The following is a 27,633-nucleotide window of genomic DNA, read 5'->3' as shown; positions in this document are numbered from 1 at the left end:
ACCTTATGTCGAGGTGATTACATCAGGAGTGTCAGAACCTTTTCTGCTGGATACTGGTGCTACAAAAAGTTCGATTATGCACTCAAAACTTCCTGGCGCACCTTTGTCTGGCGAAATGAATGTCTCAGTAGGTTTTGTTGGCGCCCCAGTTAGAAACCCGATTTCTAGTCCTATGCCCCTTTCTGTTGGCCCATGTGAATTAGAAGCGCCCCTTATTCTTACAACAGGTTGTGGTGAAAATTTGTTAGGTTTGGATTTGTTAAAGAGATTATATGCAACTTTGTACTGTTCTCCTTCGGGAGTACAACTTACCCTAGGTAAGAAAGTGATTTCTCCAATGTATTTGGCAAAGGAGAATATTCCAACTGAATTGTCATCTCTTCTAGATATACTTTGGGCTACTGGTTCTAACGACGTGGGTCTTTTGGAGGTAGCACCATATGTCATAACATTGAGAGCTAATGTTAGGTTGCCACGTATTCCCCAATACAAGATATCTAGAGAATGTGAAAAGGCCCTGTTATCTTTCTCAATCAGATCGTAAACGATCGCTGTCATTGAAGAGACAACAGGCAACATTTGTAACAGCCCTATTTTGCCTGTCCTAAAGCGTACTGATCCCTCGCAACCACCTGTGTACAGATTTGTGATTTATCTTAGAGAAGTGAATAAGATTGTTGTGCCACAGTTTCCAGTTGTCCCCGACATTACTGCCCTATTGACTATGGTTCCACCTTCAGCCACTTGGTTGTCGGTGATTGATTTGAAGAACGCCTTCTTCAGCATCCCGATTGCTGAGGAGAGCAGAGATATTTTTGGCTTCAATTTAGGAGGACGAAGCTTCCGCTTCAAACGTGCTCCTCAGGGCTACTGTGAAAGTCCATCGATATTCAGTCAGGCTCTGAAATCACAACTTGACACGATTGTTCTACCTGATGGTGCGACTAATTCAGTATGTAGACGATCTGCTGATCGCTGCAGATACTGAAGAGATTTGCAAGGAAGCCACATTGTCGTTGTTGCGTCATTTATGTGACATGAAGCACAAAGTCTCTTTCGAAATTGCAATTTTGTCGACAAGAAGTGACCTACTTAGGTCACATCTTATCGAAGGAGGGAAGGAGACTGACCCCAGAGAGAATACAGGCAATTGCAAGATTGAGTGTCCAAGGACACAGCGAGAAGTGCGTGCTTTCTTGGGCATTACATCGTATTGCAGGCAATGGATACCAAATTTCTCACTGTTGGCTAAACCTTTGCTGGCACTAATCTGTAAGGATACACCCAATCCCATGCCTTGGTCTGAAGATTGTCAGAAGAGTTTTCACGAGTTGCGTTATGCATGGTGTTCGGCTCCTGTGTTGGGCAACCCCGACTACAGTAAGCCTTTCACACTATACGTCCATGAGAGGGAAGGTTGCGCATTATCAGTCCTGACAATCCTTTGGGGACAAACAGCGCCCATGCGCGTACTTTTCCGCGACTCTAGATCCTGTAGCTAAGGCATTACCAAGTTGCTTGAGGGCCACTGCTGCAGCAGCTGTCTGTATTCGACAGTCTGCTGGGTTAGTAATGAATAACATTCTGATTGTTGAGGTTCCACATGCAGTAGACGTTTTGCTAAACAGAACGAAGACACAGTACTTAACTAGTGCTCGACTGTCAAGTTATGAACTGACACTATTAGCGAGTCACATTCACATAAAGAGGTGCGCTACACTCAACCCCGCCACGTTATTGCCCATTCCAACAGAGACAGACGAGGTCGAAATGCATGATTGCTGATTTAGGACAGAAGAAGAGACAAAAGGGAGAGTAGACTTATTGAACACTCCCCTTCCTGAATGTAGTGATGCATTGTGGGTTGATGGTTCATGCTTCAAGTTGCCAAATGGTGATACGACTGCAGCATATGCGGTGACAACATTGTACACGATTGTAGAAACTGTGCGCATTCCCCATAATTCTGCGCAAGCAGCCGAGTTAATTGCACTTACAAGAGCATGTGTGTTGGCAAAAGGAAAGCGAGTGAATGTGTATACTGATAGCCAATACGCCTTTGGCGTGGCTCACAGTTTGACGATTGTGGCGTGAACGTGGGTTCCTGACGTCACATGGTGCAAAGATACAGCACGGTCAGTTAGTTAACGAGCTTCTCGAGTCACTGACCTTGCCACTACAAGTTGCGATCGTGAAATGCAGTGCACACAGAAAGATTCAAGATGATGTTGGTCGTGGGAATGCATTTGCAGATGAAGTCGCGAAAGAGACTGCAAGGAACACAATGAGTCGAATGTATGTTGTAGGTCCTGCGAGATGGATTGCCGATGTAGGTATGTGTGAGGACACTATCGAAAGTGTGAAGTCCATACAGTCCGAGGCGACTGAGAAAGAGGTGAATGAATGGAGAGAAAGCAAGGGTAGATTGGATGCGAATGGTTGTTGGGTCGAATTGTCAGAGCATCAAAGATGGCTGTTACCCGATGCATATGTACTTGCAGTGGTGAGGATGGCTCATGGGATGGCTCACATCAGTATGAAAGGAATCTGTAAGTTGTTGGCCCCAGTATGGCAGAATAGTGGAACCCCGAAATGCGCAGAGAATGTGGTCAAGAACTGTATGGTGTGTTTGAAATACAATCCCGGTAGGGGAACTCCAACTCCAGCTGGTCATTTTGCGCCTCCAACGTATCCATTCGAGGTTTTGCAGCTCAATTTCATCCACATGGAGAGGTGCAACAATCTGAAATACGTGCTTGTTGTTGTTTGCGCCTTCTCCAGGTGGGTGGAAGCATATCCCCTTAAAGACAACACTGCCTTATCTACTGCCAAAGCCCTGGTCAAGGAATTCTTTCCTAGGTATGGTATGCCTAGAATTGTCTGGAGTGATAATGGAAGTGAATTCGTGGGACGAGTGATGGAGAGTGTGTGAATGTCTAGGCATACACCAGAAGTTCCACGCCACAAATCACCCCCAATCAGCCGGATTAGTAGAATGCTACAACGGCACATTGAAGTTGAAATTAGCCAAGATCCAAGCCAGCACAGGTTTTAAGTGGCCTGACGCCCTGCCTTTAGCACTCCCATCTACAAGATTGACTGTCCATTCTAGACTGGGACTCAGCCCCCACGAAGTCGTGTTCGGGCGCCCAGCAAACATATGGGGAGTGCCAAGACCCAAGAAACTAAGTGAGATAGAGCACCCTGTGTTGCTTGACTATTTGCACGAATGGACAGCTAAATTGCGTGTTTTACACCAACAGGTCCACAGCTCCTCTCCGCCAGCGTCTGATGATCCAGGCCACGCCATTCAACCTGGTTCCTGGGTCCTAGTCCGGAATTTCAGGCGAACCAAGAACGAGGAGCCTCGCTGGACCGGACCCTTCCAAGTCCTGCTAACTACCCGCTCTGCAGTACATGTCCATGGGAAAAAACATTGGGTGCACGGCGCCCACTGTAAACGGGTCCCGCTGCCCCTTCCATATGACCGGTGGGTCCAGGAGGAAATTGCTGACTCAGAGACCGAGTCTGTGCCCCGCTTCGTGCCTTTCAGTGATGCACGTTTGAAAGGAACTGGTACGGAAAAGGAGTTCTGCAAGGATTTGTGCCACCGTCAATGCAGTTGGACACTACAGAACCCGAAACTTTGTTTGAAGTCAACATCATACCTGGGAAACAACGATATAATCTAAGGTCGAGAAAAACAAACTAATAAAAACAAACGAATAAGATTTCTTGCTCATTTTTGATTTTCGAACCGCCATCCGGTTCTGCTGCTAGGGTCGCGGTTGACAGTCTGGGGAGTGCAGCTGGAGAAGTTTAGGTCAACGGTTCTGGTTGGTCTAAGGGAATTACCCTGGGCTGAACGGAAAGCACTCCTTGGCAGAATCAATCTCCCACCGCGGGCAGCAACTAGAGGATGGAGTTTCCGAGGGTAGAGAGACCTGCTAGATCTACGAACTTTGAAAAGAAAATATGCATTGTGATGGCGAGAAAACAATTTTTAATAATATGCATTTTAATGTGGTGTAGCATAATGATGTTTTTGATTGGCTATACTCTATTCACATTTCGAGTTACCTTTGTACATAACACTCAGCCCACACCTCCTCCTACTGTTTCCCCGCATTCTTTTCACCCTCTGCCGGAACACGAGTCTGCCAGAAGATTAGAATTTGTAAATAATTCATTCGTCCAACTCCTACACCAGCACCAATCCGTAATGAACACCACAAACTGTTGGGTATGTGGACTTATGCCACATACAACGGACAAGGGTATGCCGTATTTTGTCCTGCCATTTGGCTACCATGGTTCTCTGTGGGCATTTAGAGCAATGTTCCTGTTCGCCCTCGAACCATGTGTTCCAGGGAAAAACTCAAGCAACAAGGCACTAGTGGTGGGAATTAGGAATATGAGTAGGGATGCAGACACATGCAAAACGATCCCCAGAGATGAATTGGTACGTTACAGCAGATGGAATATAACGCAATATGGAATTTCCTTGGCTGTGAGTCTGAAAGCAAAGAAATCCTCCCCAGTCTGGATAGTGCCCCACCAAGGTCACTTATGTCTGCAGGGAAATGGCAAAAACCCTAGAGCTCAGTTGGGAAAGAGTGTCTGCACTGAGACTTACGTTTGCCCGTCTCAGACCTCCCCTTCATTGCTAGCGGCTAAGGGTACTTACTTAGTCTGCCACGATAGAGCGTATACATGGTTGCCCCCGACTTCTCGGGCACATGTTTTATCTCGTTTCTGCTGCCGCCCACCTACACGGCCGAGGCAGATTACAATCGGACAAGGACAGTTAGGGGTGTCGTGGGTAAAGAAGACACTGCGGGTCAAGAGTTTGGGGACTTCGCAAAGGGTTTTCTGCCGTTTTGGGGCCCTATGGTGAACAGCAGGAACATTCGCCAGTTGACTAGGGTAGTTGAATCTGCCGTGACCGAAACGGCCGGTGCCCTTAGTAACTTGACAGCTGAGCTCCAGTCGGACCGACTTATGACTCTTCAGAACAGGGTTGCCCTGGATGTCATACTTGCAGACCGTGGTGTATGTAGAGTGATCCAATCCAGTTGCTGCATTTTCATCCCTGATAATGCTCCGACAGTGTACCAGGCCATCTCCAAACTGCACAAAATCTCTGATTACCTTCACATGGATAAAGGGGATTGGTCCCTGCTAGGGTGGTTCTGGGAACTGATATCTGACTGGGGATGGAAAACTCTGATATTCATTGGGGTGATCTTAGCCATTCTGTTTATGTTCTGCCTGTTTGTGCAGTGCGCTCCTGCAATATGTGGCCTCTGTGCTGCATCATGTGTAAGGAAGCCTGTGTCAAGGGACGAATTGAGCAACAGAATGATTGGACAGCAGCATCTCCATGACTTCATGAATACAGATTTGGACTCAGATTAGCATGAGTTATTGCCTTATATGAGGGCAAAAGGAGTGTCTGTGGTTCTGAAATTCTGGACCCTGCTGTAATATGGTACCGAGGCCAGACACTCGTGTCACAAAATATCATCGTACCATGACGAATTCGGTATCAGCAGACCGGTAATGATTAGGACATTATCCCTACGCATTTGCGCCTTGATTGAGTGATGCTAGCACCCTTAAATCATGGTTTCCGTCTCGAACCCTCGGACTCCATTTTGTGAACGGCATCCATCTTGTCTCTTGCCCTCATATAGTCAATTGATTAAGGCCGAGCTTGATCTGGAAGGACACGTCCACCTTAGCTGACTCCCCCATGACCTGGCCGAGCTGACTCCACTGCCTCCAGCCAAGCCTGTTCGGACAGTCCCTCGCCCAGTGGCCGAGTAAGATAGCATCAAGGCACAACATGCCATAAACCATTCACCACATACAGACCATGTTTTCCACACACATACACCTGTCCATGTCTCTTGTTTATGGCCGGTTTTACGATGAGGTGGTGCACGATTTTATTGAGGTTTCACCGATATCTGATGGTAGTTCTGGGCTGAGCAGGGTAATCTATCACGAACTGTACACACGAAATTGTAGGCTGGTCGTCATGACTTTGCTTTTTCTTTTGTTTAACAAATATGTCTATGGTCGCATCATAAAACGAAGAATTCTTGCCTGAAGTGTAATATTTCGTATAAAAGGAGAAGGCTGGTTCTGTAAAAACGAACAGTCTCCTGAGAACTTACATCCTGTGCTGTTGTACTTCTAGGACACTTGTTACTTGGTTGCAGCCAATAAAACTCGATCTCTGACTTCACCTAGAAGACTCTTTGTTTCTGTGGTCCGGAACAGGGAGAACTCAGAGGTCTTCGGGTGTTATCCCCTGGCACCACCGGGTTCTTAAAAACCAGGCACCTCACTGCTCCTTCTGTGTGCGTCTTTCATGTCGAAGCACATTCACGTTTTACCGTGTGTCTGTGGCGTTTAATCCACTTGTTTTAGTAAGTGAGGGATGTACTGAACGGGGCTGTATATACCTCACAGGCCGCCCCCTACGATTGAATGCTGTAACACCCTATATTTGATATTTCTAAATACGTATGCACACACACCTCTCACACATATATTTAGTTGGTTAGGCCATTACAGGACGCACTCCGCTGTAAATAGCTCTTGGGCACACACATTTATGCACTCGGTTCGTGTGCACTTAAATCCATTAATCAAAACTTCAGCGCAAATAGTACGTGCAAAGAATTATGTATCGAACAATATATTTGTCTTTGTGCTCATGTTGTAATTACAGCTCGCCAAAACCTGCTCTCCCTCATACACGTTATAACTCGCACTGTCACAAAGCATGTCTCTAGCCACGCCGCCCTATCACCGCACACTCCAAGATATAAATAAAGATAGGCATTATATCCTGAGGCTGCAGCACACTATACATCGCTTGCTTTGGGGAACCTTTTAAAAGCTGCCCATTTGCTAAGGGCAATATCCATTTGAGAATTAAATGCAGAGCTTTGGAGGCCAGCGCAAAGTTTAATCATGTCCAGATTCGCATTTCAGCGTGCAGGGGGCGTCAAACCTCCTGCTCCAGGCCGTGTGTTTATCATTAGCAAAATTGAATATCGCTGAAACCCATTTCATTAAACGCACGACCTGATGTAAACCTTTGTACCGGGGACCTCGGTGAGACTGTGGTTTAAAACCTTCTCCACCTAATGACGAGTACACATGGTTAGATTGTACAGGCTGGAATGGAGCCACACTACACACGTTGCCCGCCATGTTGAATTGCGAGAGCCTATGTGGGCTACTAGGCTTATTTTTTTAACAACCAGTGCGTGGGCTTTCCACAAAAAAACTGACATCGCAGAACACAACCAGATGTCACAGTGAAGGGTATTTTCCATGTAGCAAGCTCACATTAATGCACACAAAACAGACATACTCCAAAGAGACACACGAGCACATAAACACAATCGCACAACAGACACGCAAATACTCTGAGATATACACATACACAACGCACACACAGGGCAGCTTTAGTTTGCTCTAATGTATTAAGTGGTTGGCATTAATTGCTGTCACATAGCGTAGAATAAGCAATGTATATGCCTCTTCTAATCATGACAGACCAAAACGTCGAAACCCAGAAGTAGCTCTTTTGGAAGGGAAGAAATGATGTTGCCTTTTTTCCTCCTTCCTATCAGAGATACACAGCATAGCTGTTGGTGCAAACACAGCAAAAGGAAACCAAGTTGACAACAACAACAACAACAAAATAAACAAGCGTTAAGAGCGGCCGGCCGGGAAACTGAAAGAACGGCCGGCCAGCCATGATTCAATTAGGGGAGGAGAAGCCGCAGAGCGCACGCTGGGTGAAGCCCTTTGATGTGCTGTGCGGCCGTGAATGCGCGTGCTTGTTTGGTCACGCGATTCACGTGAACTTAATGAAAACCGCAGCGCAAGAAGCCCTTGGTTTGACGAGGATTTCAAGCACTTGAATTCTCGCTCCGCTCAATGCGCTTGCGCGCATTGATCGGTCGCGAGACCTAAAAAGCTTCACATCCAAAACTTTTCAAAACTACAGACACCAATATTTCGTCCATATCAGTGTTTTGCCCCTATTCCTCTCGCTGCTTGCCCCCCAACCCTATATATGCCCACAACTTTCCACTAAGTAACCTAGAGTTACACATTAGCCAGTGGGGTATCAGAGTTATGGTTTAAGTGGAGTCCAGAGTGTCCGATCTATAGCTGCATGCTCAGGTCATTAAGGCGCTTTAGGGTTAAATTTGCCTCTTATGCAAGTCTTGCTGCAATTCCTATATAGTGGATTCAAAGACCATAACCTTAAAGGGAGATCATCAGTCCATCAATATCTCCACCCTCCGTCACAATCAAGTGGCCTTCTAAGGCTATGCTTAAGGGCATATCTGATAGAAGTTATTCGCCAAGATCCTTTGTAACATGTTAATCTGTTGGATGGCCAGATGCCCTTCAGGGCCCACTAGTTGCTTTTAACTTGTGCCAAAAGGCAGTGTGTCACAGCAGCAGATGCCTTTAAGAGCAAGATCTTTCCATTCCAGCAGCATACAACGAGAGTCCTGCATAAATTGGAAATTCCAGGACATATCGTATTGTACTGAATAGCCAGCTATAATATTGTGGCATACCATCTTCTGTTCTTTGCCAGATGTTCTTCTGCAGCGTTTCAGGGTGAGAAGTATGGTTGTGAAAGTCTGATAGAAGTCCATTTGGCTTTACTGTGCTATGTTGGTACAAATGACGATTAATCTCCAGAAATATCTCTAGGTTTCAAAGCACCATTGTAAGAATCACTGGCTTCCTACTACGCACAACAGTTTAAGATGCTGCGCCCACAGTGAATCAGGCAATCAAAGATTCTGGTCAAAAAAAGTATTTCTATCAAGCTTTGCTCTGTATTCCTAGCTTTTTGCCTGGAGCTGTACCATCAGGGTAGTAATTACTACAATTCAAAATTACTACTTTTCCACCCTTCCTAAAAATACGGGAATTTATAACTTTCCCCACAATATTCCAGGGCTCAATTAGATTAGTAAATGTGACGCTCCACTCTGCGCCACATTGGCGCAGTTCAGGGCAAGAAACACAAACTAGCGCTTTGCTCCCTCGCCCAGACGTTCCTCTGCATCCCCAGGAACTGTGCCTCCATTGGGCTAATGTTTGAAATAGAGAACCAGCATCATTATTCCATGTCAGACGACCCCTTCTTAGGTCTCGCCCAGCTAGCGTCGTCTATTTTGCTTTGGAAGCGGGGTGGAAGCACCACCCATGCTTTTTATTGATGCGCGTGAAAAATCCTTGCTTTTGATTGAAAGAGAGTCATGTTTGTTCCCTCTCGATCTCCTGCTTGCCGTGGCCGCCTGGACAGGAGATGTGCACGCGCAGGCATTTCTTGCTTCCATCTTCATCTCGCTCCCTTTACGCAACTCAGTTACAGCAGCGCAGAGCTGCTGAACACATTAGACGAGTCCGCCCGGATCTCACCATGGGGCTGAGTGGAGCGGCGACCACCGATGTGACAAGACTGTGCACTGTGCCTCACAGGGATAGGATGGTTTTAAGTTACATGGTTGGCGCCCGGTGTTTCGCTTTGCAGTTTAATCGTTTATAGTTTGTGTATCGGCAGTTGAGCCGCACGTCAATAAATGACTATTTGATCTGTCTCTCTTGAGGCGGTCAGCGGCGAGGAAACACAATTAGACTTGAAACCCACGGTTCACCTTTGGTTGCAGGGCAAAGATTTGAACCGTCGTGTGACCTTTGATGTAAGAAAACAGCCGCACTTGGTCCACTAGGCGTGGATAAATCTCTCACCGGGTACACAAACGCAGAAGGTGTTTAATGCATGTGTACAGAAAACCAGGTTGTCTTTGGCTGCTACAGCCGACAACATATTTGCATTGCACAGAGCATCTGCTGGGTAGTAGAGTGTGGATATTTGCAATTGCATTTATATGGCGCGAATAGGACATTACCCTCTTTCTACACACCGCACGCATCTCTTGCTAGAGGAGGATGTAAACATCACAGTGTTGGAAGCTATGCAGCTCTGCCTGTGGCGTCAAAATTTACTTTTTGGACGAGTGCCCCATAATTCGTGAACTAATAGTGTACAAAGCGTGTGCTGAGCATGATTCTATTGTTTACTATTGTGACTGATTGGAAACAAAAACTTGTGGAGAGGGGTACGACTTAAAACACTGCGCTTCCACTATTGTGAACTTTCGGCAATGTGTGTGCAAATGTTGTATGCATACCAGTGAACGCGGTCTGTGTGATCATGTTAATTGTGCATAAATGATTATGGACAGTGTATGGCTGCATACACCCCAATTGCCAGTATGTGTTTAACTACCAATGGGGGGCACATATGTCGCGAGTGCATGTAAGTGTACACCACTGCTATGTGTGCCTGCTTATATTGTCGCTGCAGCCTTCCACCCTTCTTGTTCTTGTATATGCATGTATGGTTAGGCTGATTGTGTGTACACGCGTTGATCTTTTATGATTTTGTACTTGTGTCAGTGGTGCCTAATTGGTGCTTGCAGGCACGTGTACGCCACTGGCATCTGCATTGTGGCATTTATGTATGCATGTTGTGGGCTGGATGCATGCAAGTGTGGCGGTGTGTTTCTGTGTTGCTGTGTGCACGTGTATAGTCTGCACCAGGGCTTTAAGTGGGCTGGGTCCTGCCTGTTCTCAGTGCAGGCAGTTCTAAAAACAGGTACAGAGACTGGTTCCTTATCGGGCTCCACATTTTTGCCCTCACCCTGAGGATAAAAAAAAAAAATCTTAAACTCTGCAGAAGTACCACTATTCACTGCCTTTGATGTACCTTCAAGGAGACTCGTTCTACTTCTTTCACACTATCCATTTCAGAATAAAAACATTTTCAGATATTACATACAACAAAGCCATAGTTATTGCTTATTTATCTTATGCAACTAACAACCATTGGCAAAGTCAATACTCCTGGCTTGTTACTGCCTGACTCTCCGCCCGCTGACTCACAGCCTCTCCTGTCGAGAGTCTCACTACGATCACTGACAGCATCTTCTTTCTCCTGCTCAGCCGGTCTGGGGCAGTGGGAGAGTAACACATTTTTGTTGGAAGAACCAATAGAGAACTCTGCGGAAAAAAAACTTATTTCAAACACTGCACAGCTCTATAAGTAAATCTGAAACCGGGAACTTCACTACACACCCCATAACACATGTTTAAAAGACATTGTCATTTACAACGCCAATAGCTCTAACTTAAGCCAATGCGAGACCTATTGCATTTCCAAAGCTTGTTGCAATAGAATGCAGCACTACAGATGAGGTAGACCAACTGTTTGCCCAGATCATACCTGGTTCCAATCCTAGCACCATGATGCCCTGTACAACCTTGCATTCCAAGTATTTTACATTTATATTTGCTGTGTGTGAAAAATGCTATTCTGTACCACGCGATGGGTTCAGTGCACATTTCTATAAAATCTTTTCGAAGACACTGGCAGCTATCCTGATAACGTTCAACTCATTTGTTAAACCTAGGAATTGTTACACCTTCAAAAAGAGATGCCATGGCCTGCCCTCAACCAGTTAAGGATCGCAACATTGTGGTCGTTATAGACCAATATCTTTATTAAATATAGAATCAAAGATATTTAAGGGTATACTAGCAGCCATTGTTTCGCTCTACTATCAGTATTGTTAGATCCTGATAAGATGTTTACATATCGAAGGCAACACAATACAACCAGAGAGGTGGTGGTAATGATTGCTCTAGATGCTGAAAAAGCATATGAACAGGTGAGCTTGCTCATACCTTGGAGAAAACTGGCTCTAGCCTCAAATTCCAGAAACAGACATATCAGTGCCTAAATGATTAGGTTATAACGAACAGAGTCATCATCCTAAGCTTTACCCATTCACAGAGAAATCAGACCAATGTCTGCTTTCTCTATTATTCTTTGTCCCCAGCTATGGAATCTTTTATGGAGTGCATAAGACAGAAAATACCTTTTCAGGAGTAGGAATTGAACAGGCATAAACTTAATGTATGCAGATTACCGTCATGGCCGTGTGGACATAATGCACAGAGGCTCAGCACCACGAAAACCCTCAAAGGCACTTTTGATACGGATGGAGCGGACTTTCAGATTTTTCTAAAAAGTTTGTGACAAATGAAACTCCAGTGATTTTTATTTTTCTTACTAATGTGTATTGCATGATTTATGTGATTACTGACTCAACCTAGATTAATATGCACCATCATGAACCTGTGGGTTTGTTTAATCATATATGCTCGTTATGTTTGTCATTTTGTTTTAAATAACACATTTACTTTGTCTTTTGTTTGTCATTTACTAATTGCAGCCGTTTTGGAAATAATAGCATGTGCATTCTTTAAATGTGCTTTTGTCTTCGTATTGTCGTCTCATGTGTATGTGTTTGTTATTTGTTTGTATGCAGAACTAGGTAACATAGCTAATGGGTTAAACTTAGTGGGTTAGGGTGGGTAACAGAATAATTATCATTTCTTTAATTAATTATTGTCTTGTGTTTCTTTGTATACTAGACACCCTCATTGCATTACATGCAAAAGGCTTGAGGCCTACTTCTAAAATGGATAACGGAAAAGCCTGACCAGAGTGAGCTTTGCACAGCTATGCAGGATTGAAAAAAAATTATCTTTCTACATTGATTCTTGGAGAAAGGCTTGCAAACAAAGGCTGTGTGGAAGTAGGACATTTGGTTCAATTTGTTCTTTGGTCAAGGCCGAATTTGTCGTTCGGCAGCGGAAAGTCGGAAAAGCATGAGCGGTCGGAGGAAGTTTTGTTTGGATTAAATGTTACTTTCCTCGGAAGCTGCCGGTGTCATACTCATGAACAATAGTACTTTTGAAAGTGACTCTGGCTATGTGAGAGACGGATGATGACCACATCGTACGACATCTAACAACCAATGAAATTCAGTTCTGCTCAAATATTTGTATTCTTTTAGTTAGTTTTAGATAGGAAAATACTATAAGAATTGCCCCCTTGCTAAGAGCACTGTTTGATCGATCCTGTGCTCTAGAGACGCTGCCCGATTTTCCTTTCACGTAAGACTTTATAACTACTTAATTTTCAGGTCTCTTCTTTAGCTAAGTTAGGGAGATAGGCTATGCAGAAATAAATAAGTAACTGTTTGAGCAATTTTCATGCTGATGTTGGTTCATTGAATTTATATGACCTTCTGTGCCACTAATAATTCATGATTTGAAAATAAAAATGCTAATAAAAGTTTGAGCTTACTTTATGAAATAAAATTTAATAAAATAGATTTGAAATGTCAAGCTGGTCTTGATCGTTTCTTTGCGTTACCATCAGTTAATCCATTGCCTTTACATGACTTAATTAATGTGTTTAAATAATTAGGTCATATCATGATTCAGCAGGTCATTACACAAAAATCAGCTAAGAATGGGCCTGGTTATTAGTTTATAAATAATATCGAGTATCCTGGTGTAGAGATTTATATGTGAGACTAAATTTCCTCAGACCCGCTGGATCAATACCACCAACCTGTCATGACTAAATGTATCCAGTGATAGGAGGGCAGGAGGCAGCATGGATTGGTCTGACCAGCTGTCAGTGATCCACTGGGAGAAATAGTAGCTGCTGGAGCCCTGAAGACGGCGCAACAGCACGGTGGACACAGAGCTGACTCAGGAACGCCAGTTAAGGAGAAGGAGCAGTGAGGAGCGCTGAGGAAGGAGAGTATACGCCAACGACCCAAGTGAGCACTGTAGGAGATATCTATGGCTGCTGGGACTTAAACAATGCGGCAGAGGTGGAGCAGAGTGCAACTTACTGACCTCAACATGGTGCCGACCACGAGGCGCTTATGGTGACTCGATGGCAGGAGAGCACAGCAGTGGCTATCGCTCTGCCCAGCAGTGAGGTGAGCCGCAGACAAACTGCCTCTTTCCCAGCATTCCACATGGGGAGCCTGGCCTGTTGCGACTACATGCAGCCTGCGCTAAGATTCTGAGGGAGTGGGCCCAGTTCGGGCCACTGGACAATGCAGCAGCCAGCCTCTTGATGGTCAGGACTGTTCTTGCTGGGCCAGTCAAAATAGGCGCAGCTGGCCTCTCCCTATGGCCTTCCCCAGGTGTGCCCTCCGAGAGTCCCTTTCATTGTTAGATACCTCAGATGGGATCTCTACTCCAGCCTCCCCGCTACAGGTGATAGCTCTGGAACCTATTGACATAATGACCTGCTGTGACCTCCCCTCATGCAGTCCCCAAAATCCTGGGGCTTTTGGGAGCCTTATGTGCTGTGGGGGGAGTGCGAAGAGGAATTCCGACTGGGATGGTCTCTCTAGCTGGTGGTGTCTGTAGAGACCGGGGTACCTGCGCCAGCAAGACTGGCCGTCAGTGAAGAACCCCTCACAATGACTACGACTAGTCCAGGACCTTCTCTTTCCTTAGAGAAAACACGAGGGAAGCAGTGCCCACCATTGATACTCCGAGAGCCAGGCTGGACAATTTGGGACCACCAACGGGCAATAGACTCAATGGAATCAAGGAAGGCCCAGTCTAACAGGGTCAGTGGTTACGTTACCCAGGCAAGGGGCCCGGCCAGGAAAACGTGGGGGAGAGATGGCATTGACAAAGGATGACCTCCTGGCCTTGCTAAGAGATTTTAAGAAAGAACTAAAGGGAAGAACTACAAATAGACTTTACCTCCTCACTGGACACCCCGAGGAAAAACAACGCCAGCTGTCCTCTCTTCAAGCCAATATAGATTCAGTGGGGGCTACAGCTCTAGACATCAAAGCAAAGTGCCTCTACCTCGATCACCGGGTGGCCCTACAAGAAGCGGACAAAACATTCACTCCCAATTACAGATAGTACTCCGCCAGTGCAAAAACTTGGAAAATCGCTCCAGACAGGATAACATTAGCATAAGAGACCTTAAGGAGGAGGCGGAGGGCCTCGATTAAGAAGCTTTTGCAGTGGACATGTTTTCGAGCCACCTGGGTGACAACCATCCTGAGGCGCGACTAGATAGGGTTCACACAGTGCGGCCACAGAAAAAAGGAAGAGGATAATCATGCTAGAGACATTTCAGCCAAGCTACAGTGTTTCAAGACAAAGGAGAAGATCCTCCTCGAGTCCCGCAAACGAGATTTAATCTCCTTTCAGCAAGCTTCCTGGTCCCAGTTTCAGGATGTGGCCCGCTACCCTGGTGAGAAGAGTGCAACTTAAAACCGGTCAAAGATAATCTCCGAAAGGAACATGTGCAATACAGAGGGACATATCCATTTGGCATAGCCTTTCAATTTAAAAACAAATTCACATCACTTCACCCAGTTGGAGGGAGCGGCGGTGCTGCTGTGTGTAGCCATCTCTGTCCCACAGGAGGAGAAAGGAGCATGGAGAGAACCCTCCCTAGACCAACCCTGTGGCAAGGCAGGTGGGTCCTGGCAACAGCAGCGCAGAGGATGGCGCTAGAGCAATTAAGGAGACGCTAAAATACCCCTAGGAGCCTCGCTGCAGACTATCTGGGTGGGGTCTGGAGGTATGAATCTTGCTGACCTTGATCCAAACAGGGGGCCCTTGTCCTGTCCAGGCATATGATACAGGTTGAATGGCCACCCCAGCCAGGAGGACGGATATGGCAATTCTGCACTGGGGCAGATGCTAGTGGGAGATATTGGACGCACAGGTTTCCCGCTATCCTCCGCTTACTACTTGATTTTGTGCAGTCCCTATGCAGAAATGGACCAAAGTCTCCAGTTATATGTATCAGATACGTTTTTCCAATAGTAAGAAGCTTCGACTCCTAATTTCTATAGTTAATGAGTTAGGTTTTGTTTTTGAATGCGTGTCCTGAGATATTCGATGGTTGCTAAGAGGGTGAGGGAGGGGCGGGGCTATGGGTGGACATGCAGACATACTAGCTTGCTTCTACTCACATATCAAACAAACCCGACCACATAGAGCGGCACCCAGCGATGTGAAACGTATGGCGGTCATTCTAGATACCTGGAATCTTAGCGGCCTTAATTCCCCACACAAATGGTGCATGTTTGGAAGTATATCTTAGACTGAAGGTGTGAGTTTGTGGTTGTGCCGAGAACCCAAATAAAACACACTGAGGAACACAGGCTAAAACAAATCCTATCCTCCTATTTACAGGTCGTCGGCAAGTTCTAAACACAATGGGGGAGGCCCTGCTTTTTTGCTCCTCTCAAATTTCTAATGACAAACGTTAAAACACACAGGTAAGGAAGAATGTTGATGAATAGCCAGGATTTATGCCCGAATGTGAATCAGACATATTTACTCATCATCATCATCATCTTCAACCAGCTAGGGGGTTTTGCAGAAGGAGAGATAATGGTAATGGGAGATTTCATTCTCATTTGGGACCCAAATCTGGACAGTGCTAACCCCCAGAGATTGCACATAGGCACCTTCTCCTAACCCATTAACCAACAACACAACGTGGGCTCTTAGACACATGGCATCCATTCCACCCCACCAAAGAGGACACCTTTTTTTCCACATTAACATAGAACCTACTCCTGGCTCGACCAGGTCTTTGTGAGGCAAAAGGTTACAGGCCATTAGGTCTGCTGATATTCACCTAATAACGAGGTTACTTTGGACTGGCCAGGCCCAGAATCCTCCTTCCGTACTCTTTGAAATGAGACCACCTCCTCCGGGATAAGCTCTGGACAACCGTTAGGGAGTACTTCCAGACAAACAACCCTCAAGACACTAGGATACTACTTGGGACGCTTTCAAAGCCGTGTTAAGGGGGAAATTCACATCACTTAGGACTACTCTCATGAGACAGAATACCAAGGAACGTTTGGCACTGGAGTAAGAACTTCTCCAAATGTAAAGAGCTCACAAGGAATCCCCCACCCTTATCCTTCAGCGGAAAATGACTATGCAGAGGGGCAAAATTGCAGCCATATATTCTAACAGAGCAGAACTCACAATTTTTCTCCTTACACAGACCAGGTAAGAGGGGGAATAAAGTAAGCACCCATCTGGCCAGGCAGTTGAGAGAAACAGGAGAAAGATTATATAGGCTCAATTCAGGAATCAAATGGGGACTTGACCAATATGGAGATGGGGAAGACGGAGAGCTTTCGAACTTTAAGACCTTATACACCAAAGACTCGGTGAAACCCTGAATAAAACTAGAATATCTGACTGACACCAAGCTTCCTAAAATATTGCCAGCCCAACAGGAACTGCTAGATGAGTGCACTCAAGCAGAGGAGGTCCAGAAAGCGAGGGACTCCCTAATACTACACAAACCCCCTGGACCGAGCAGGCTCACGGCCCAGTCCTATAAAACATTTGGTTCCAACCCAACTCCTCACCTGACCACACTCCAACTTCTTTGCAGGGGCGCAAGCTGTTACCCCTTCCATGGGGGAAGCACTCATTAAGGTAATCCCAAAGATGGGGAAAAACCATAATAAATGTCCGTCATACCGGCCAATCGCAGAGTTAAATCTGTACACTAAAATACTAGCTAATTGACTGGAAGACGTCATGCCAGATCTGATCCACCCAAACCAGGCAGATTCCATTGAAGAGCGACAGACTCATAATAATCTTCGGCAAGAGGTCCATTTCATAGAAAAGGCCACCAAGAAAAGGACACCCGCAATGCTATTGGCATCAGAGGTTGAGAAGGCGTTCGACTGGGGGGACTGGTCATTCCTTTTTCTCATGCTGCAGCAATTTGGTTTTGGGGATAAATTCATTACACAGATGTAAGGCAACTATGCTCACTATAGCTCGAGAGTCCTCATTTACTGGGCAGTCGGACTACTACTTGCTGGAACGTGACATCTGACAGGGGTGCCCCATTGTTTTTGCCATAAGCATCGAACCTTTGCCAATCAAAATAAGGATTCCTCGCTTATCCAAGCATTCCCTTCAAGTGGGTGAATCACAAAATGTTATTCTTTGCAGACGACGCACTCTTAACCTTCACCTCCTCTCAAACATTGCTGACGGCCCTGCAGAAAGAACTCCAGGAGTTTGAGCCAGTGGCATGATTTAAGATCAATCTTACTAAACGTTTCCAAATTAATCTGACTATTCTGACAGGGGAAATGGAGGGATTGGTTTCCAATACACCCTTCAGGCTAGTCATAAGGCAATCACATATCTGGGCATCAAAAAAGAAAAAAAAAAATTTAAAAATCGAGTGAAGGATTTATACAAGGCTAACTATCCCCCACTTCTCCACCTACTGCAACAATACCTTAAAAAATGGACCCCATTACACTTAACCTAGTTGGTCATAGGTCAGGGGCAAGAGCTTTGCAGTGGCAACTGACAATTTGGAATTTTGGCACCCTCAAACTAAAATCTGTAAACAACCTGCCTACCTTTCGTAAGGCTCTTAAAACATGGTTGTTTAATAATTAGTACAGCATTTCATATTGTCCTTTACGGTCCGCACTGGTCTGGTTAACTCACTTTTCCTTCCACTAACTGAGTGTCTCAGCTCCTAGACACCCATGGGTAGTAGCACGCTTTAAAAATCGCAATTTAATTTCATATAAAAACTAAAAAGAAATTACAGTTCTGCCACAAAATGTATATTTTTTTAAGGACTTCCTATCGAAGTTGATATGCAGTTTTTAATTTCCCTGTGCTCCACGATCACCACCTTCATATGGCAGAATCACAGAGCCCACCTCCCTTATAAAATCCGGACTATCCCCAAAACAGAAGGCGGTCTGGCACCTTCTGATTTCCCCCACTATGATAAAGTGGAAAAACTCAGTAATCACAGAGTGGTCCTTGAGTGAGTCGGACAAAGATTGGCTCCACATGGACAGGGCGATCATGTGGAGAACAATTTGCAGGTCTCGATAAATCCCCTTGCAATGTCGAGGGAGATTTTATCAGGTCAAGCTATTTTTAGCATTTACTCATTCGTGCTGTCGAGTTAACTTAAACTGGAAGGAACAGGTGTTCTGGTCATTTAGAAAGTGTATGAGCAATAAAGGCATCTTTAAACCTTGCTTGTTTAAATAGTGCATTGTGGTGGTGTTGTCCGTCCTCACAAGCACTGGGGAGTTCCCGATTCTGGGCAGGAAAGCTCGAAGAGCCAGGTATACTGCCCTCAACTCTAACAGGTTGATGTGGAGCAGTTTTTCGGCTGGCGACCACTGACCGTGTATCTGAAGTTCCTGCAGGAACGCACCCCATCCTTCCAATGATGCATCTGTTATCACGTGTGGGGAGATTGGAAGCAGGAATGGAAGGCCCTGGTTCAGGTTTTTTGTTTGAAGCCACCAGTGCAGGGCCTTCACCATGAACGGAGTGATCCTGATCAGATCGAAGGATCCCGTACACTGGATCCACTGAGATGATAACGCCTCCTGTAAGAGACGCATACGGAGGTGGCAGTGTGGTATTAGGAGGATATTGGAGGACATCATTCCTAGCAGTAGCATGAAAGATGGGACCCCCTCAAGGAATAAATTATGACCAAGGAACAGAGGGGAAAGAAAACCGGGCGCAAAACTCAGTACGCTGTCTGCCGCCAATTTTAAAGGAAGATGAGAGTAGACTCCGCGACGTAAGACGTTCGGATGCACGCAGAATAGTGAGCGGCATTACAAACCCTTTTAAATATACTCTCCATGAAATTATCCTCCCGGAAGCAATAAACATTGCAATTGTCAAGACCAAGTCTCGCCATTTTAGGAACCAATCTCAACTTTACTCGGGTCGCATCGTTGAGGGCATTACCAACTATTTAGGAGACAATTTGGTTGACGGGAGAACAGACAACTATTATCAAGCAGACCTGAGTAATCGCGATCATCGCACCCTGTCTTTCACCATGATCTGGTGCCTCTTTACATATATCCTGTTTTAAAATCGGTCATCTTGTATGAAGAGAGTATCAAAGGAATAGGAACTTTCTTGCTTTTCACTGTCCCCTGATATCTTTGAGTTGAATCAAAAAAGAAAAAAAGGTCCTGAGGAAGGTGGTTTATCCACCGAAACGCGCGTCGACCGACCTGGTGCAGGGGTCTCGAATTACCTTCTGAGACCCTAGTATTGGCATTTTTGATCCTGCCAACTAATACTCAGTTTCCCCTTTTTCCTTTTTGTTGGTGCGGGTTGATTGTAGTATGTATGTGTGAGTGTTAGTGATCTGAGTTGGGTGTTTGATATCAGGTGGTGTTCTCTTAAAATTAATTGTGTATATATTTTCAATCAATGGTGTGTTAATAATTGTACTCGTTCATAAAAGCAAAAAATACTCACTTTAAAAATGTATTTATGATGAACTGTCTTTTTTATAAAAGAAAAATGAGAAATGATACTAAATGAAAATAAAAATAATGATAAAGTAAATATTGTCATATTATTCTGTCACCTTATTCAAATAATTATATGTAAATCGACAATTGAAGCCCATGACCATTGAAGGAACAACTTCTCTAGAACATCATTCCTAGCAGTGACTTGAAGAGTCGCACCTTGGTCTTTTTTACCTGAATGTGGGCTGCCAGCGACCTCAGTTTGACCTGACGCTCCTGTGATGGAAAGGCCTTCTCCTGATGTGTGTCTAGAATTGCTCCCAGGAAAGTGAGGCGTTGAGAGGGCTGCAGTACTGACTTTTCCTGGTTGAGTAAGTCCTAGACTCTCGAAGAGCTGAAGACAGGCGTTGGAAGATCTGTTCACGCCTTCTAGAGTGGGAGACTTGATGAGCCAGTCGTCCAAGTAGGGGAATACCTGGTGATGGTGCTGGTGCTGGCGAAGGTAAGCTGCCACTGGAGATAGGCATTTTGTAAGAATGCGTGGCGCCGACTTCAGGCCGAATGGCAACACTCTGAACTGGTAATGTCTGCCCACCACAGTGAACCTTAGGAATTGGCAGTGACTTTTGTGGAGGAGTATGTGAAAATAGGCATCCTGGAGGTCTAAGGACACCATGAAATCCTTGGAATTGAGTAGCTGTAACACCTCCTGAATGGATACCATACGGAACAATTGTTTTTTGAGGTATCTGTTGAGGTTCCTTAGATCCAGTATAGGTCTCCATTTCTTCTCCTTTTTTCATATCACGAAGAACCGTGAATAGAATCCTTTCCCCCTCTGACCTCTGGGAACTCTTTCTACGGCTCTTTTCTGAAGCATTAGTGAGAGCTCCGCTTGAAGGAGATGAAGATTCTTGTGTTGCATGGGACATGGGGGGGTTCGAAGGAGGAGTGTCCACGAATTCCAGAGTGTGTCCGAACCGAACCAGCTGGAGAATCCAACGATCCGTCGTTATTCTTTGCCAATTGTGGAGGAAGTTGAAAATTTTCCCTCCAACTACGTAACGTGGAGAAGAAGTGGAGGCCTGTTGGAGAAAGAAGCCATTGCCTTCAGGTGGAATCTTTCTTTCCTCCTCTTCCTTGAAAGGAAGACTTATTGTACGAAGACTGGCCTTGTTGCTGCCTCTGTTGGTATTGAGGCTTGTATTGCTGGGACGAGCCGTAGGAGGATTTGTATCCGTGATAGCCACCTCTTGTCTGCTGGCCTCTTCCTCTGGAGCCCCGAAAGGAAGTATTTTTGTACTGGAGGGTACCCAGGGCTTTTGCGTTCTCGGTATCCTCCTTGATACCCTGCAGCATCTCATCAATATGCTTCCCAAAGAGAAGCTCTCAGTCAAACGGCATGTCCAGTACCTTGGCTTGGACTTTGGCCGGAAAGATGTAGCTTTCAGCCAGCCTTGGCGCCTAAGGACCGCTGCCCCCGCCAGCTGCCGAAATCCTGTAGAGGAGATATCCATCACCACGTCCATAATCTCAGAGGCGGACCGCTCTCCCTCGAGGAGGATCTTCTTTACCTCTTCTTTCTGCTCCTCTGGCAGTGTGCCTAGGTATGGGGCAACATCTGCCCACATCTGGCGATTGTAATGTCCCAAGAGCGCAAGCGAGTTAGCCACCCTGACATTAATGACCAACATCGACGATAACCTCTTTCCGATGTTATCCAGTTTACGGCCTTCCTTATCCGGAGGCGCAGTCAGTGCAGCAGCTGGGTGTTGGATTTCCGCTGCGCGGCCTGTGTAATCAGGGAGTCCGGTTTAGTATGGCCTGTAAGGCATGCCGGAGCCGTGTCCGGGGCCTCATACTTCTTATCAAGCCTGGTTAGCACTGGAAGTAGAGATGAGGGATTTTGCATTATCTTTACCTCCTGGTCCCAGATGTGTTCAATAATAGGGATGGACCGAACCGTCTTCTTGAATGGCTCCTTAAAGTCATATAGGAAGCAGTCCTATATGACTGCTTCCTACACACGAGTTGAGAAACATTCCTGCCCCCACAATGAGGCAAGTCACCGGTCATATGTATCCTATATGTGGCTAGATTTATATTATAAACGTTTAGTTCATTAAAATCAAACAAGAGTTTTCTGTACAGCAGACATGCTCTACTTGCGTATTTGAAAGTGCTCTCATATGTGAAAGAGAAGAAAATGGCATCTCTGAATTGCAATACTTGCCCAGGATCACATCATTTTAAACTAATTTATGGGTCAAGCGCATTATAATTAGGTGGAGTACGTTATTCGTCACCAGACCTGCAGGTCTAGTAACATTTTTGGGATTTTTCAAGGCCTGAATTTGAGGCACCTAAGGAGACCTAAAGCTAAATCACAAACCTAACTCCTATCTAAGAATGCCAACTAGTAACACGCTGAAGACCAGCTTGGCCGGATGACCTTTCCTTTCCCATACACCCCTAGTCACTTTAACAAAAGCTGGCTCGCCTGCACTAGTCCAAGGCCCCTTTGATCTGTGGCAGGAGGGTGTCCTCTCCAACTTGTTTCACGGCTGGGACATACTTGCATTCGACAACTGTTACTGTGACTTCAATCTACCTACTACAGAGCTGTACCGCTACACTCAACTCAAACACTGGGTAACACAACCTGAGATCAGACAGACAGCCACAAGAGACTTGCTCCCAATAGAGAAATGTGTGTGCAAACAAGGGGGCTCCAGAGGCAGTATTTAGTTCCTGTATTCTCTCATGACCTCTTTGGCCGATGTTTCTTCTGAGACACAAAGGTCTCTGGGACCACATCTTGGGGAAGTCTAATACTGTAGATCAATGGCTGAAATTATGGAGGGACATCTTTAGGTTTAACCGAATGCTAGGCTCAAGAGAAGCACAATATAAAATACTTTACGACTTGTATCTGCACCCTGCTTAGCTTCACAAAATATATTCAGAAACATCGGATAGATGTTGGAGGGATTGTAGTCTTCCGGGCGATTTCTGCTACATATGTGGAATTGCACCACGATTCGACCTTTTGGAATGAGGTACTAGCTCAAATGAAAGAAATCCTGGGTTACCCCTTACCCCAAACGCCTAACTTTACTCTGCTGAGGCTGCGCGCCCCTTACCTTAAACACCAAATAGTTTGGCATAGATCCATTATTTGGCTCTGTTTAGGGGCAGCCAAGATGGCCCTGGAAGCAGCTTGGAAAAAGCCAACGGCCCCCTCCATGCCCCAGTGGTATGCTAGTCTCTGGCAGAACCTTACTATGGAACGCTTGACAGACAATCACGGACTCCCGAAAAGGCTTGGACTACATATGGGTATAGCCTCTGGTGGGATATTTATCTGTGGGTCTCCCCCGGTTCTTCTGCCACACACACACACAGGAACTCTACCGGTTCCAGACTCCCTCTTGCGCCTCTTATTCAGTTTTGTGGTGAGTCGCGGAACCAGCTCTTAACCACCAAATTTTAGGTGACACCTCTATTGCACTGTAAATGCAAGTTTTTTTTGTTTCTTAAGATCTGTCCCGGTTACAGGAAGTTGAGGCGGAGAGGAGGTTAGAATGGGATCCATTTGTAATGAGTCACAAGACATCGTTGTTTGAAGAAAAATGAATGTGCCTATTGATGTATGTATGGTCTAGGCTCCTGAAACAGTCGAGTCTGCCAACCCTGCTAGCGGAAGGTTTTTCATTGGGAGACACGTGGAGGAGAGTTATCTGACCCTTTGTTGGAAAATCACCACTTCACTGGACAAATTAGCTCCACTTTGGAAAATTAGAGACAGGGCTAAACCGGCTATGCCTTGGTTCTCCAAGGAGCTCTTTCAGCTGAAACTCCAGTGTAGACGCGCTGAGCGCCACTGGAGGAGACAATATCTTGAGTCGGATAAGGTGCTTTTTAAACAGGCGTTACTGGTGTACAAAACTGAGATTAAGCGCGCTAAAGCTAGTTTCCTTGAGGAAACATTACTTTCTGCGGCAAACAAATCTCAGGCACTGTTTAAGATTGTGAGGGATCTATCTCGTCCCGCATGTGCCTCTAAGGACATTGCGGCCTCCCAACTGCTTTGTGATTCTTTGGCCAAGGCTTTTGAGGATAAGATCTACCTCATTCTGAGTAAGCTTGGGACCCCGGTCACCCAAGCTCTTCAGGCTACACCTTATCGGGGGGGGGGGGGGGGGAGGCTCAGATTAACAGCTTCCTTATTCTCTCTTTTGAGGATTTCTGCTCTGTGGCGGGTGTGATCTCGTCAGGTTCTCCTCTAGACCCATTGCCACAAAAATATTGGAAACTGTTCCATGAGGAGCTCTACCCCCCTCTTCATGCTATCTGCTGTCAGTCCTTTAGAACAGCTCAGGTTCCGGATTGTTGAAAGTTGGCTGTGGTATCGCCACTTCTGAAAAAGGACACACTGGACCCTACTTGCCCAACGAATTACAGGCCTAGCTCTCTGCTCCCTTTCCCAATTAAGATTCTGGAGAAACTGGTGACAAAACATCTATCCAGTTTTTTGGAGACCAACATCTGCCTGGATACGGCCCAGTTTGGCTTCAGGCCAACTCATGGCACTGAGTCTGCATTGGTGACCACCTTGGATGACCTTCGTTCACGTGTCGACCATGGTCGAGCAGCCTTCCTAGTGCTGCTCGACATGTCGGCCGCGTTCGACACGGTCAACCATGCCACTCTGATCGGGAGACTAGAGGAAATTGGGGTCTCTGGCCTGGCCCTTAACTGGCTGGTCTCGTACCTTGATAAGACACCAGGTGGTTGCCTTGCCGCCCTACCGCTCGGACACCAGGAGGGTGGGGCAAGGCGTGCCTCAAGGGTCGGCCATTAGCCCCATTCTATTCAATTTCTACCTCCGTCCCCTGATCAGCTTAATCAAGTCCTATGGCATTGCGTTCATCAATTATGCGGATGATACGCAACTTATCTTCTCGTTTGAGGGTAAGGATTCTGTGTCACAGGAGACCTTCCACCGCTGCATGTCAGCCACTGCTGAATGGCTGTGCCTCAACTCACTGCAATTCAACAGTTCAAAGACAGAGGTACTGCACTGCTCCTCCGATCGCGTCCCTCGGCCTTTGCCACCAGACTTTTGGCCTTCCTCCTTCCAGAGCACGGGGGCAGTGGCAGTGTCCACTCGGAACTTGGGGGTGCTGTTCGAACCTAATCTCCAGCTTGACGCATTTGTCCATAAAACCGTGGCAACGTGCATGCTGCTGCTTCGAACTTTGCGGAAGATCCTCTCCTCTCTCCCGGGACATGCCCGCCCAGAGGTAGTGCGTAGTATCATCTTAAGCAGGCTCGATTACTGCAACGCTCTACTTCTGGGCACCCCTGCCACTCCAGTGGGCAAGTTGCAGCGGGTGCAGAATATGGCTGCCAAGCTCCAGACGGCGTCTTGATTCATCCTCTCTGGCGCTCACGGATCTCCACTGGCTGCCAATCGCCCGGCGCATTGACTTTAAGGCATTATGTCTTGTTTTCAGGGCTCTTCATGGCCAGGGGCCTTCATCGCTGCAGACTATGTTCTCCTGGTACATTCCCACCAGATCCCTCCGCTCCTCTTCCACCTGTCTGGTGGTTATTCCTAAAATCTTGAGGAAGAGGATGGGGGGTCGTTGCTTTAGGTTCACCGCAGCTAAACTATGGAATGCCCTACCCTTGGCACAAAGAAGTAAGGAGGACCTTTCCTCCTTCAAAAAAGGACTAAAAACACACCTTTTTCCCAGGTCCCCGTAAAGTCTTAAAGTAGCACAAAAGTTGTGTATGGTTTGATCAAGTCAAGCACCAGGATACCCTTGGGGTGACAGTTTAGCGCTATACAAGTATGCCATACAATACAATACAACCACTATGTTGTACACTGATCGGTATTATGGCACTGCTCTTTCAAGGTTTATTTTTTTTAGATGTCATGTTGAACTGCTTACTGTATATGCCCAAGAAATTAAGCTTGAGGGGAAAAAAAAACTTCAGATAATTGGTAAGTGTGTTAGAGGAGGGACAAGGTTGTGAAAAAGTTGTAAGTAATGAAAAGAATTGTGAACAAGGCACCAAACGTGGTGACATGGACCTACTCAGTGTGTCAAGATACTATCACGCCCTTTCCAAACTTCTGGAGGACGCAAATACTTATTTCCTGCCGTGAGGGGAGCGGCTCGGTGCCCACGACTCCTGTGTGTGTCCATACCGCCGTGAGGGGAACTGCTTTCTCCGGCTTACAACACCGCCGCGAGGGCAGGGACTACAATCTCCAGGTGCCCCGGCGGCCACGGCGCACGAGTGACGCCATCGGAGCACCCGGAGGCGCTTGAAAACCAAGGAACGCCTCCCGCATCGCGGGGCGACCTGGCGAAGCCCGGTCAAAGGGCGGGCTGTCTGGGGCTGGACGAGGCAGGGCCACATCTCTTGGCTTCACTATATCGACTTTTTCTGGATTTGAACTTTGATATCAAGGTACATTTAATTTGTGTTCATTTTTTCGTGCATTATGGGTATGAATACTCCTATGACTACGCGATCCACCTCCAGGTTGAAACAAGCATTGGAAATGCAATCGGTCTCGCATTAGAAAAGTTGGAGCTATTGGTCTTATAAATAACAAATATGTTATTTATGTGTTGGTTTTTAAAATAGCTAAATTGATAGCTTTGTCATTTACAATGCCAATAGTTATAACTTTCGCGAATGTGACACCTATAGCATTTGTAATGCAACATGTTTTGTATTTACGTGACTTAGATGGCAGCTCTGGTCGTTCGGCCACATCTGCGGTTTACCTGCAGCACAGAGTACTACTACATTAAGTGGTGTGACAAGCAGAAGTAAAAGAACTCCAGTTTTCTTTTAATTGGAGACAGCTTGAACAGGAAAGAAAGACCACATATCAAATTGACTGTTTATGCACGCCTTCAAAAATCTACGTTTGGGAATAGCCAGAATCAAAAATAATTTTGAGTGAAAAGTGAACACTTACGTTCCAACATGGAAGATTTACTGCTTTAATGAGGCACCGCAATGCTCGGTGCTAGCCCCTCGTCGTCCGTAGAAGGAATTATGGCGGACATCTTGAAGATATGTTTTGTTTGTAACTACTCAAAATACAACCAATGACAGGAATATAATGTGTGGTGACTGTTCAGAGTTTGTTTATGAAACATGGCAATTATGACCCAGAGTTCTTTAATTTGGCAAATGTTTTGAAAATGTATATTATAATCAAAACGGACTCACTCTTGTACTTTGCGATTTGTACCATAGCAATAACGATGCGCCTTTCACTAAGGGGCGGGTGGATTTAGCGCCTCCTAAG

General features: G+C 45.9%; 1 protein-coding gene across 2 annotated transcripts in view; it reads right to left on the bottom strand.

The window, feature by feature from the left end:
* Positions 1-27,633, bottom strand: part of FBXO34 (F-box protein 34) — a 197,222-nt gene that overhangs the window by 142,291 nt on the left and 27,298 nt on the right. The window lies entirely within an intron of this gene.

Source organism: Lissotriton vulgaris, chromosome 9 (genome assembly GCF_964263255.1).
Source record: "Lissotriton vulgaris chromosome 9, aLisVul1.2, whole genome shotgun sequence".
Classification (NCBI taxonomy): Eukaryota; Metazoa; Chordata; class Amphibia; order Caudata; family Salamandridae; genus Lissotriton; species Lissotriton vulgaris.
The sequence above is the reverse complement of the archived record's forward strand: the minus strand, read 5'-3'. Positions and strand labels throughout refer to the sequence as shown.